Below are 12,934 nucleotides of genomic sequence, written 5' to 3'. Positions count from 1 at the left end.
TAAACAAATTTACGCAAAAATTACTGTCCGGAATACGAATATTCTGACAATTTCACTCTCGACGTCTTCTGCGGTTGCGGCAAACTTATCCCGTCATCATACCTCACAACTTTTGCCCAAAGCTCCCACTTAAATATGTGGTATTGTATAAAACAGAATTAAAAAAAAAAATAATAATAATAATGATAATAAAAAAGCCACAAAAGTCTTTTTACCTTGACTGAGCGATTCACCGTGATGAAAGTACCGTCTCATTTGCCCATCTCCTCATTTCTAACGCAATTGTAATAACTCAGTCCTATCTGCGATCTTTAGCGGAGACCAACGCGGACGCGTTGCTCTCCGTCAAGCGCAATTCCGCCGATGGAAATATCACATCACTTGGAACGATGATGCTTCAATTTCTTTATTCCGCCGAGTCGCGTGCACCGACCTTCATCCTTTGTGACTAATGGATGACCGGTGCGTGTTTTTCCTACGGCCGCAAACGCGATTCCGCGAACGCGTGCAAATGGCGTGCAAACGGCCGGCCAGTTTTAGCGGCGAGTATCGCGCGGCCGCGGACGAATTTACGGGGCCTGCCGCGCGTCGATCGTCGCGCCGTACGTACATACGTAAACTTAAAATAGGCCAGCCTTAATTCGCGGCGAGATCGAGCGGCGATAACCGGCTGGATACACCGGCGCGCTTCCAAACGCGAGATCTCGCGCGAGCGCGGCGACGCGCCAGATGTGATCAATCAGTAAATTGCTATCGTTTCATTTGTCCGGCTGCCGCCGAATAATGTAACATTTAATTGCAAACGCATCCCAATTAAGCCACATTTCATCTAATTGCGCTAGACGTTAAATATCAATTAATTAATGGCACGATTTCGCGTTACCGCGAGAGATTGCACCTGTGGCGGAGTCCCGGCCGCGTCTCCTTCGGTCGCGCGGGTCGCAGCGCGATTCGATTTTCGCACAACAGTAGCCCGCGCGAATTTGCCGTCGGTCCGCAAATATTGATAATCGAAATGAAGTATCGGCGTGACGGTCGAATTTCACTCGCGCTAAAACACCGGCGGCGCAAGCTCTCCGGACGACACAAGCGCGCCGCGCTCTCCAGGTCGGGCAACATCGATTTCGCCAACTCTCACCGAGGTATTTACCGAGGGCGAAGCGCATTTTTCACGCCGTGGCTTTCGTCGAAAACGCAGTTACGCGCGCGCGCTGGAGGTCGAGATCGGGCGCGAAAAACACTGCCAATGAATTTGTTTCATGTTCTCGTAAACGCGTAATCGGGCGCGTTTTACCGCGTCATTCGACCAGATCGCGCTGAAATATCAATTGCGAGACGCGACTTCGGCGCGCTTCCGCGCCGTTTTCGAGCGCAGGCTCACGCAGACGCTCCCCGATCCTGCGCCGTTGTTTACACCCGCCTTCGTTAGCGTCATTTTGCAAAACCGTCTCCCGACGGTCTCGCGCCGCGTTCGTCATCCGTGTCTTACGTTGCCGCCGGAAGAACGCGCGTCTGCGAAGGATTTCGGAGTCGAAGGAGCGAGACGTCGCTACGTGACGTTTCCCGACAGCTATCGCGCCGCGCTCTCGTCCTCGTCCTTCTCGCTCCTGCCGGATCCCGCGAGCCGTCCGCGATAGTTCGCCCCTTCGTGATCTCGAGGGAACGTGCGCGATGCATGTGTCGGCCGGGCGCTTTACACGAGAGAGAAACGAATCTTATTCAATCCGCCGTGATCCTCGCGCTCGACGTGTATTCCTGGATGCTTTTGACAGCGCTGCTCTCTCTCTCTCTCTCTCTCTCTCGCTCTCCCTCGCGAGCGAATCGATTAAATGACGTAACCAGGCGGCTTTCTCAGAACGATATCGATTTTACGACCCGACGCGGCTCAGCCCGATCCTGGTAGGCCTTATCATGGTAATACGTCATACCAGCCCGGTATGATGGTCATAACGCCTTAATAAAAGCGAGATACCGATGGAGGTATCGCGAATTTCTAGCGGTGATGACATTCTCTCTCTCTCTCTCTCTCTCTCTCTCTCTTGCACGCGCGCGCGCAATAATCGTCGAGTGGCCGACGCGACGAGGTAATTTGGCGACGTGCGTAAAATCGCCGCGCGAACGACTATCTCGCCGACAATGTGAACGTCGTGAATAATTTATTAAGAAGCTCGCGGTTACACCGCGCGCCGCGCGTTTGACCACGCGAGTGCGCGCGACTTTTGGCCGAGCGAGCGGGCCGTGGGTTTGCAATTAGCACGAGTAATGTCACGGCTATCGATCCGTCAGGCGCTCCGCCGAGCGTGTTGTAACGACATAGGCCGGCTCTGCGGGAATATACGGGAAGGGCGAGCCCGTATAATTCGCGATATATACCTAAGTGGCAACCAGAAAACAAGCGGGCAAGATCGCCGGTCGAGCGGCGAACTACTCGGCAGTCGGACCTGCGCGCTCGCGTGATTCGCGCTTCGTCGGCTGCGAAAAGTCCGTTCTTCGCGAAAGATCCTTCGCACGACGACGACGACGACGACGACGACGACGACGACGACGACGGGGAACAAAGTATCGATCGCAGCCGACGGGAAGGAGGCAAGGGGAAGAAGGAGGGCTTCCGGTATACGTGTGAGTAAAGTCCTTGGAGTCGCGATATTCCGCGACCGACTGATAGTCCGTGTCTCAGGGAGTCCTTCTCAGGGAGTTGTGCTCTTAGATCTCTACGATCTCGTGGCCGATACGTGGCTGGGTACGCTAGGTACGTTAAAATCGATTCGAGGGCGAATAACTAGCTGCTTGTAAGACATGGAAACTCGCAGGCGCAATCGTACTGCAACGATAAGAACGTCGCAAACGCGGAGGTGCACACCGAAGTGCAAAAGCTGTTGAAGCGCGTGCCAATGGCCGACACGCTCAACTGGCGCGTAATAGCGCGACCTGTTATTAGTAGTAGCCGGCGATGTAGAATATTCGCCTTCAATTCGCTTTCATCAACGCAGCAAGCTCGTCATCGATTTTCCGCGGGCGACTATTTGGGAGCTTGGCGTAGATGATAGAGCGACGCGCATAACCTCGCGGAAGCTAGAATACGTCAGAAAATTAGCGAACCAATGGCGGACGACACGCTGCGTGCCTGCGTTAAAATCGATTCGAGGACGAAAGACTCCGGCTGCTCGTGAGACATGGGAACTCGCAGGCGCAATCGAACGCGACGGAGGAACTGCAGCAATAAGAAAATGTCGCAGACGCGGAGATGTACGCGGAGTTGAAACGCGCGCCAGTGTTCGTTTGCCCTCCGCGATATGTTGAGCCAATTTCGCGTAAATAGCCATGGAGGAAAGTCGCGTTTCTAATAATAAAAGAACAAAGTATCTCTCTCTCTCTCTCTCTCTCTCTGTATATTACAAAGGCAAAGGCCCCGGTACGGTAGCCGCGCCGTTCTCCCGCGTCCCACCGCGAGATACCATCGCGACGGGAAGGAAAAAATGTGGCGAGGTTACGTGGACGCTGATAGGATACTTCTATTGAAGGGAGGAATATGACGGTCTCGCAATATCCTCCTCCCGGACGCCCCCGCCATTTCCTTAACCCGTTGACGAGCATTATGAGTTTCGCCAGCACCACCAGGGCTTCCTCCATTTTACCTGATAATATCGCGTATCGACCGTTGTCGCCCGTTGAGCCTTTGTGCCGAAAGGAGGATGATTAAAGGCCGATGCGGAAGCTACCTGCTGATCACGTACGGTTTTATCGGTACGACGAGCTCGACGAGCGCAGGTCGTAGGGAAACATCGTTTGCGTTTTATTTACTTTGTCGGATCATGCGTGCATGCCAAAGTGTCTTGAGAGAGAGAGAGAGAGAGAGAGAGAGAGAGAGAGAGAGAGAGAGAGAGAGAGAGAGAGAGAGAGAGAGAGAGAGGAGAGAGAGAGAGAGAGAGAGAGAGAGAGAGAGAGAGAGAGAGAGAGAGAGAGAGAGAGAGAGAGGAGAGGAGAGAGGAGGAGAAGAGAGAGAGAGAGAGAGAGAGAGAGACGCGACGGTTTACGTGGCAATTTATGGAAATAGGGAAAAGCAAGGCGCGCGCTCTTCGATGACATGGAGAGGTCCCTCGAGTTTTCTCACCGCGGTGATACCTCTTCTCTCTCGTCCGGTTTGGTCCCAAGAGGAGACTCCGCTCCGCACGTGAGACTTTACTTAATATTTGCCGGCGTGCATAAGAGGAACGATCAACAATGCTCGGCGAATGTGGGACGACGAGGGAGAGAGAGAGAGAGAGAGAGAGAGAGAGAGAGAGAGAGAGAGAGAGAGAGCGGCGACGATAGCACGTCGACAGGGGACGAGAGAAATTGAAAATGCGGGGAGGGACGCGCCGTGTTTTGTTGTCCGTCCGGCGAGATTTCGGTCGCCGATGTTTAACCGAGATATTCCGGGATAAAGCAGCGGGAGGATCGCTGCGCTCTGCATTTTCTCACGAAAGGATCCCCGCCGCCGTCTAGACGCGCATCCCTCACGTATTTCACAGCCCCGGGGGCGTTTGCGGAATTCTTGTTTGCGACGAGGAGGACCCCGCAGGGCGGAGGGCGACGGCGGAGGGTAGAGAAGGTGAAGGCGAGCGAAATTCGCTCGAGACGCGGCCACGGCCGTGTCGAAGACTCGTCGTTGTCGTCCTCCCGCTTCTCCTCCTTGGCCTTCGTCTCGCGGGGGTGGCGGAAAAGTTCGGAATACAGCCCCGAGGTGGCGAGCAACGGCAGCCGAGGGATGATTGATAGCAAAAGAGAGCAGGCACGCGGGCGGCGCGTCTCGCGCCGCACAATGGGGAGCAGAAATATGAGATCGGAATAAAATTCATGGCCGTTGCCAGGGGAGACGTTAGGCCGCGATTGAGATGCAAATAAGAACGAGACACCCGGTAGCGACGACTTCGTGGCGGGCGGCATCGCGGTAACTCGTTCGTTCCGACGCCGTTCGCGGGAGGGAATTTTTTATGAGCTCGCTCGTGAAGTCGCTATCTGCGCCGAAGTTTCGGCGGCTCCGCAGACTTTTCCCAGAGCGTCTCCGTCTCCGCTCTGTTGTCCGCTCGACGGACGGACGCGAACACGCGGAGGGACTCGCGTCGCTATCGCGAGCGGCGCATCTCGATCGGTCGTCCCGCATCCCTCTCGCTAAGAATTTTGCTTCGACAAACGGATCTGTTTGTGCCGACTTCTCCGCGCGCGGTGGAATACGAATCCGCATCGAGTCTGCTCTCGTTGATGAAAAGAGAAAAAAAAGAAAACAGACAGAGATCGATTTGCGCAAAATCGCCTCGGAAGGCTGCACGTGAAATAACTTTGATTTTATGTACCACCGTGTAACGGCGGTCCTAAAGCGCACTCGTGAGTTTCGTATTCCTCTCTCGCTTCTCTTTTACTCTTTTTTTTATTCACTCACGTGTATGTTCTCCGCTTTTTTCTTCTTCAAGTCAGCCTCTGCAGCCGTGAATGGACATCACTATCGTCGGTTGGAGGGGCCGTTGAAGGTGTTCTTCGAGCTGCTGGCGCAGACGCACAGTCTGTAACAGATGAGTGTGAGTGTGTACCGTTTGTTCTCCCCCCTTCCCTCTCTCTCTCTCTCTCTCTCTCTCTCTCTCTCTCTCTCTATCTTTCTGCGAATGTTCACATAATTCCGTTAGTGGCCACGCGCGCGCGCGTTCATTATCTAATTACGGCGCGCGGCCGTTTTCCATGGGATAGCGCACCATTATCCTAATCGCACATCATCCTTCGGCCGTTAATCGCCATTTCGAGGCGTCGTTCGCGGCGCTTTACGAGTCCCGTGTGGCGGATTCGTTTCCGCGAAGCGGATTAACCGCGTGCTTCTGCCGCCGCCGCCGCCGCTTTTCCAACGTTTCCTCATTCACCGTGATTACGTTACGTCGCTTTTCCGCGATTCGTCGCCACCGAGTAAACGCTATTCGCGCCGCTCGTCCTCCCTCTCTCTCTCTCTCTTTCTCTCTCTCTCTCTCTCTCTCTCTCTCTCTCTCTCTCTCTCTCTTCTCTTCGTCGATTACGTGCATCTTTTTCATGAAAATCGCTCGAAAAAAAAGAGGGTGAGACGAACGCGAGGGAGAGAACGCAAAGTGGAACGTGCAGCTTTTTCCGCCTCATTATCACGCGAGACGCGATCGAGTCGAGGCGATTCCGCGGGAAGCGAATTAAGTCCGGTAAAAGCCGGCTCGAGAGAATGTCTCGTTGCTGTTACTGCAGCAGGCTGCTCGCTATAACGGACATATTGCGTTATACCATGGCACCTCTATAGCTCGTGTCTTATTGATCGCGCGGGATGCTCCAAGCACTGTAAGAAACTATATAAATTAATCACACGGAGCCGGAGGACCCTTAAACGGATCACGTCGCTCCCGGCGGTATTACGAATTAAGGATGATTAGGGATATCGGGGGTAGGACAGGCGCCACGCGCGAGGGGGCGCGTCGCCCTCCGCGCAGCCGCCCGTGATTTATTTATTCTTTCGTTCGACGAGCGGCGCGCGAGTGTGTCCTCCGTTGAATCTCAATTCGGAAGCTAGGGCACAAGAAGGTAATGTCGATGAATTAGAGCGAACGATGCAGCTGGCAAACTCATGGCCGGTCCCGCCGCGCGCGCCGGCTCGGCGAGAGATCGAACGATGGGAAAAAATTGGGGCGAATAGCTTTTTCGACCTGGACGCATTGACCCGCGTCGCGTCGTGTGTGTCGTAGACAACGTAGAGCCGCGGTCAACTCGCGTCAAGTCGCGAGGAATTCGCGCGATGCGACGCGAAATGGTAGCGCGCGGGCAGAAAACAAGCGTGTGACACATCATTACGCTCGCCTTGATCCCGGGGTGAAGGAGGGAGGGGGTAGGGTGAAGGCGATTCGGTATGGCGAAGATTTCTGTGCAGCTCGGTTCTGACAGACGACGTTCTCTCAGCCGGCTTAATTCACGATTATGACAAACGACACGGGACACACTTTAATTCATGACGTGACAAATGCGAGCGCGACAGCGCGTCGCAGGCAGACGCGTCGTCTCGCGCCAATAATAATATCGCCGGCGTATCGCGCGGAATCGCGCGGCGCATTTATCAGCCAGCGTTATCTCCTCTTCCCCCATCGCCATCTATGTTGCAGGTTCGATCGGCGGGTGGCCATATGGTGAAGCAGAGGAGGTTCATCGGGAACACCAACAGCCAAATGATCAATATACGAGAACATTTATAGGCACTCGAGAGCACGTGGTGGTGTGTGATTAGTTAGTACGATCCCGATGTAGAAAGGGGGACGATAATATCGACGAGAAAGAGAGTCGTGGGTTTGTACGTTCCCGAGCGGAATCCCCTCGCGGCTTCGCGATCATTTTGCGAATTGCGCGTGATCGCGCGTTGTGTAAAAACGAGAGTTACAGGTTCAAGTCGGCCGCGGCTCGAAGTCCCGGAGGAGGAAGCCGGAGCGGATTCGCGCGGATCTCTCTGGATGCGATCGCTCTCGCGCGAGTCGATTATATCTTGCTTACCTACCGGCCGGATTTGCGCATTGAGGGGGATCTTCTGTTTTGTCATAACGGTGAGTACAACGAGCGAGAGAGAGAGAGAGAGACACTCGACGATTGCTCGGCGAAACCTCTTCGAGGCCTCGTCGTCGTGAATGGCGCGCAAATAAGGTCGGCATTTCGACGGGCTCGCGCGTTTGCGTAACGTTCGCACGGCGCGCGGCACTCACGAGCTTCGCGAGATGAGCGTCGTCGTAGAAACTTCACGAGGTGACGAAGCGCCGAACGATGGAGAAGAGAATAGCCTTCGATCGCGCGCAAGAGCCGCGGTGCTACCGAAGCGCTATTGTTTCGCGCGTGAAGTGTCATCGCGCGATTCTCGCGGCGAGAGCCGTCGAGCGGCGCGGTAGTCGAGTAGATTTAATGCGCCGTTGTGGTGGACTTGGTACTTCAAGTTTGCTCGTGCGTGGAAATTCTTGGAACGGGAGAAGATGGGGATGCGGCGGAGGGGGGGGCTTGATGCGCGGCCGGGTTCTGAAGTTTCGGCCAAAATATTTCGGAACTTAAACGACAGACAGAGAGAGAGAGAGAGAGAGAGAGAGAGAGAGAGAGAGAGAGAGAGAGAGAGAGAGAGAGAGAGAAAGAGACAGAGACCGACGCGGATGGAAATTTAAGTTAGCCTGTCTGAAGCAGCCGCGCGTCGGCGAGATCGGGACGATTCTCTGCGTCGTCGCAGAAACGGGGAATTAAGCCAATTTATAACAATTCAATGCGAATTGCGAAGAGAGACAGCTGTGGATAGTTGCGGTAATCCATCTCGGTAATCGAACGGCAAACAAATCGGTCGAGAATTTAACGCCTGATGCAACAAATGATTTGTCACCACTTCGCGCGCGTTCCTCAAGCAGGCCGCGCGCCGCTCTGCTGTCGCGAATGGTAATTGAGACTGATCGATTATTCAGAGGAGCCCGCGCATTCAGCGCGAAACAAATGATAACGAGTGTAACCTCGTCTCTTCTTTTTTTCCTTTTTCCGCAGATTTTAGATACCAACACGAAGACACGGGAGAGCGGGAGAAGGAAGGGAAGCGTGGGTTAAAAAGGAGTCGAGTGTGATGTAGCCACGTTTATTCAGTCCGCTCATAATTTTCGCGGAGTATTACCGCAGAGATAAAAAGCGAAGAGAGAGAGAGAGAGAGAGAGAGAGAGGGGAAGAGGGAGAAAGGAAAAACTAACAAATTTGCATATCGCAACCGGACAAACACACGGTCGTGTGAGAGCCGGACGGCGCTTTAACTTACGAAATCCGAGCAATTTTCTTCGACTCACGCGCCGAGCCAGGCGGAGCTTTTCATCACAATGGTAAGTGATACATCTCGCAATTCGCGCAGAATCACTCTCGTACGTTTCCTCCGGATTAGACAGTCGCGATTAGCGATTAGCAATTAGCGAGGCAGTTTGCGCGCCTCGGCGTCGTCTCCTGCTGCATGAGCGACAAAGCGGAGTCCCCGACGAGCGCAAAATAATGCCCCGCGTGCCCGTTGCACATAAGATTTCGCTTTCCGCAATCGCCGGTCGAGCCCCGCTCGACTTTGCATAATTCGATATTTCGCAACGATTCGCCGTACATATGCGCGTACGTACAGCCTATTTACATGGTAAGCTGTATTCCGAGTGGCTCCTCAAGTCGATGACCTTCTCCATGGTCAGCAAGTGAACGTCTTACGAATTTCGTCCGGCCGCTCCGGACCACCGCTTGTCGAAACGAATGGAAATTTCCGCTCGATTCGATTCGGAGATCGTCCCGAAAGATTTATACCCGCCGTCTCCGCCACTACCTCCCCCGCCCCCGCCGGGGCTCTATACTCGCGCGCGCGCGCGCGCGCAGAACTGCTTGTCATTCATGTAAATTCCAGGGGGATTACGTTCGCGCAGTTCCTCTCATTAATCAACGTTTCCTGTTGCACTTAGCGGATCAGTTTGCGCGCCGGACGGGCCGTCGCGCAATTCAATTTGTTCGTCGCGTATTTCGAACTCGGAGACTCAGGAGAGAGGCGCGAAAAGCCCGCGGGGCAGCAGGACCATGCGTGATCGCGCGCGTTCTCGATGGTGGAACTTGCTGCGATGGAATCCGACGGTGGCAAGGATGTTATTGCTTGCGCAATGCGTGCGTATCGCCGCGAGACTGACATAGAAAATTAACCTGCGAGATTGATCGGGCCGTGCAGATTAGCGCGCGCGAGAGCACGGAGCAACAGGCAGGCGTGCCTGTTTCGAAGCGCGCGAGCCGGCTCGTTTCCGCGAGTCCTGCGAGGCCGGCGATTTCGCACGCCGCGTTTGTTCGACTGCCGTCGAATGCGAATATACGACGTCGTAAATATGAGACACGCGGAACACGCGGCAGCGTGTTACGGAACGTAAACTTCCGCTCGTCCCCGCTCGTGACGGCTGCTCGGTTTGTGTTATGTGTCAGATCGGAGATAATGCGCCGCCGTAAGCCTCGCCGAGTGAGCCTCGCCTCATGAAACAGCATCTCGCCCGCGGGAAAGCGGACAGTTTGAGCGGCGTCGCGCCTTGAGCGATAAAAGCGCGCTCGCACGAGGAGCGAGAGCGAGCGTTCAGATGAGAAGACCGAGATCGGCGGTCTCGAGTAAACATCCGTCCAACGGAAATTAATATATGCGGGGGAGCGTTTGTGCGAAGCTGTCTGAAGTGTGTTCTTACCGAGACAGCGGGGACTTCATCATCGCGCTAGGAATATCGAGTGGTTTCGCGCAAAAAGCGATGAAACTCCGCCGCTTTCGTAGGAAACGCGAAACCTCCCCTTCTTTCTCTCTCGCCTAGGCGAGCGGATTCTGTGACCGCGAGCTTTCGGCGCGTCGACCACGACCGCGCGTCTGCCAAGAGCAAGGGCAAGGGGGGACCTTCGACCTTCGACTTTTCCCTTCGCGGTTGTCGCACCGGCATACTCTGCAACACACACGCGTTCGGGTTCCGCGTGCGGGGACTCACTTCCGGCTGAATCACTGCTTCTAATCTGAGCGACTGCGGGAATTCCGCTTCCGTTTGCGGGAATTCCTTCTAGAGGTCCCCTCTAGCGCGAGGTGTCTTATCTCGTGCACCGGCAGAACCGTGGCGGCGTGTTCGCCGATAACACCCGTAGCTAGCGATTAATCGACTCTCATTGTTTTCGGCGATCGCTACCTGCATTATGCAAGAAATTTCCCGCCCGCCCGCTGTTGAAGGCACACCGGACAAAGGCGCAGCGCGCGCGCGCGCGCGCGCGCGCAAGTTCGCCATTATTTCGGTGCGAGGTAAATTTTCGGCGAAACCGCGGACTGCCGCGAATTCGGACTCGAGCGCGGATTCCGCACCCGGTGGTGTCGCCGCTCGGACGATCGATCGGAATTCTGCGAGGCGAAAGCGACCGGCGAGTAAGAAAGAAACTCTTCCTCGCTCGTCAAGGTGAGATCGCCGTTATCGCGACTGCCAGTGATCGGGTCAAGAAAAAGCACGCTCTCGTCATCTTTCTTCGTTCACCTCAGCAATGCTCAGCCCGGAGCGTCCAATTATCGCGTAGACGACGTCCATCATCGCGAAGCCGGTTTGAAACGTAACGTGTCGGCGCAGAAGGAAAGACAGAGATGGGGAGAGAGAGAGAGAGAGAGAGAGAGAGAGAGAGAGAGAGAGAAAGAGAGAAGGAGAAAGACCAAAAGTTACGGCAGCATGAGCTTGACCGTGACTAATAAGCGGTCGAGCGGAGCCGACCTTGTGGCACAACAACGGTATTTAATCGCCGGTCGCCAGCATTACGCGCGACTGAACAGCGCCGCGTTTTTCCCGCGACGTTTTTTCAGCCAATTCTTCTGCGAAGATCAATGGGCGAATGCAAGAATGCAGCGAGCAACGGTCGCGGTCTCTCGACGATTCGCTCACAGAATGAGCAAAATGAGCTCGCCTCTCTCTCTCTCTCTCTCTCTCTCTCTCTCTCTCTCTCTCTCTCTCTCTCTCTCTCTTTCTCTCTCCCTCTCATTTACTCTCTCCCTTGTCTCTTCCTCTCTCGGCGTGGCCTTCCAACGCGCCGCGCCAGTTTAGCGCGACCACGTGGAAAGCTCACGTGCGTCAGCGGTTTCCCATATCTCCGGGCCGGTTTGTGTTTTCCGACACGATTAAACGGCCGCAATTTCATTCGAAACTACCGCGGGAGAATAATTAGCGGTAACGCGAGCCACAAAGTGGAGTAACAAAGTGCCGTGTCTCTTAATCGTGCGGCTGTCAAAAAGCGCTGAAGATATCGCGTAGCCGTTCAAGGACTCGATAAGAGCGCGCGACTCGCGCGCGGTCGATCAAGGATGACGCGTCTTCTCGGAGATGTGAATTCTCATTATTGTTCTTTCTCTTCCGTCTTTCCTCATGCTCGTACTCGACTCGTGGAACCGGTTCGCCGAGCGCGTCAAGGACCCCGCTCGGTGCGTGTAATTAACAGCTGTCGATCAAGCGTCACGACGTCCGATCTCATTAGAAGCGGATGGGGGACGCGGCGGCGACTGAATCACGTCGCCGTTTGCGTCCAACAAAGGGCAGCGCCGGTCCTCCGCGGCGGTGGGATCTTTGTTGCGCTCTTCCGATGTTTCTCCTGGCGCGAGAAAGAGACTCGTTTCCTTTGGCGCGAGACAAAGAACATGGCACGCTAATTCCCCGCTCTCGACGTCATAATCCGATATGGGCCGCGATGAGCAACCGGCCGGGTAGCCTTGACTACGGCCGCCCCGAATTGGACTCGAGCTTCTTTCCCGCCAGAGAACAATGCGCCCCCAGGAGAGAGAAACGCGCTCCGTCCCGCTTGGCCGCCTTAATCGGGCATTCGCGGCACGTCGAGGCGTCGTGATTTCATATCGCGCATTAGGGCGCGCGTCTCAACTGGATTAAAGTGCATTCGGGTTAAGCCGAGCGCAATGTTTCGCGTGGCGTGTACTGGCCCGCCGCTCTCGGACTGGATGAGAAAAAGAGAGAGAGAGAGAGAGAGAGAGGGGGGGATAGCTGTCCGCGAAGTTTATTGTCGGCTTCGAGTTCGTTACAGCAGGTTGAGCTCGCACGGGGAGGAGCCATCGATCTCGCGGATATACAGATCTGCTGATGAAGCCGAACGGTCGTGCGAAATCGACCGTTGTCGTTTCCGTCAGCGACGACGACGACATCGATTCTTATCTCGACGCCAATGGCCATGTCGAAGTCACGTAGACGCGCCGGGGAGCTTTCGCGGGCGGCCGTTATTCGTAGGTACCGGGACACCCGCGAGCCGGTGCGACAATTCGCGTTGTTGCAATCGGAGCGGCTGCTGATAGGCCGAGTAACGAACTCGAACGTTCGTCGCCGCTGCGCGAATATGTTCCCCGTGTGTACGATTAATCGAGATAATTGCGACTTGCGCTGCGGTGAAC

General features: G+C 55.0%; 1 protein-coding gene across 4 annotated transcripts in view; it reads left to right on the top strand.

The window, feature by feature from the left end:
- Mdr49 (Multi drug resistance 49) overlaps nucleotides 1-12,934 on the top strand; it is a 58,628-nt gene that overhangs the window by 1,576 nt on the left and 44,118 nt on the right. For 2 of the 4 annotated variants that reach the window (XM_011141690.2, XM_025303304.1), the window contains exons 2-4: nucleotides 5,451-5,555; nucleotides 7,137-7,568; nucleotides 8,533-8,855. The gene's annotated coding sequence lies outside the window, so the exon portion shown is untranslated. The remainder of the gene's footprint in view (nucleotides 1-5,450; nucleotides 5,556-7,136; nucleotides 7,569-8,532; nucleotides 8,856-12,934) is intronic. The other 2 variants (XM_025303305.1, XM_019841617.2) reach the window with 2 other exon arrangements.

Source organism: Harpegnathos saltator, unplaced genomic scaffold (assembly GCF_003227715.2).
Source record: "Harpegnathos saltator strain DR-91 unplaced genomic scaffold, Hsal_v8.6 scaffold539, whole genome shotgun sequence".
NCBI lineage: Eukaryota > Metazoa > Arthropoda > Insecta > Hymenoptera > Formicidae > Harpegnathos > Harpegnathos saltator.
This window is presented reverse-complemented; position numbering and strand designations above follow the sequence as displayed.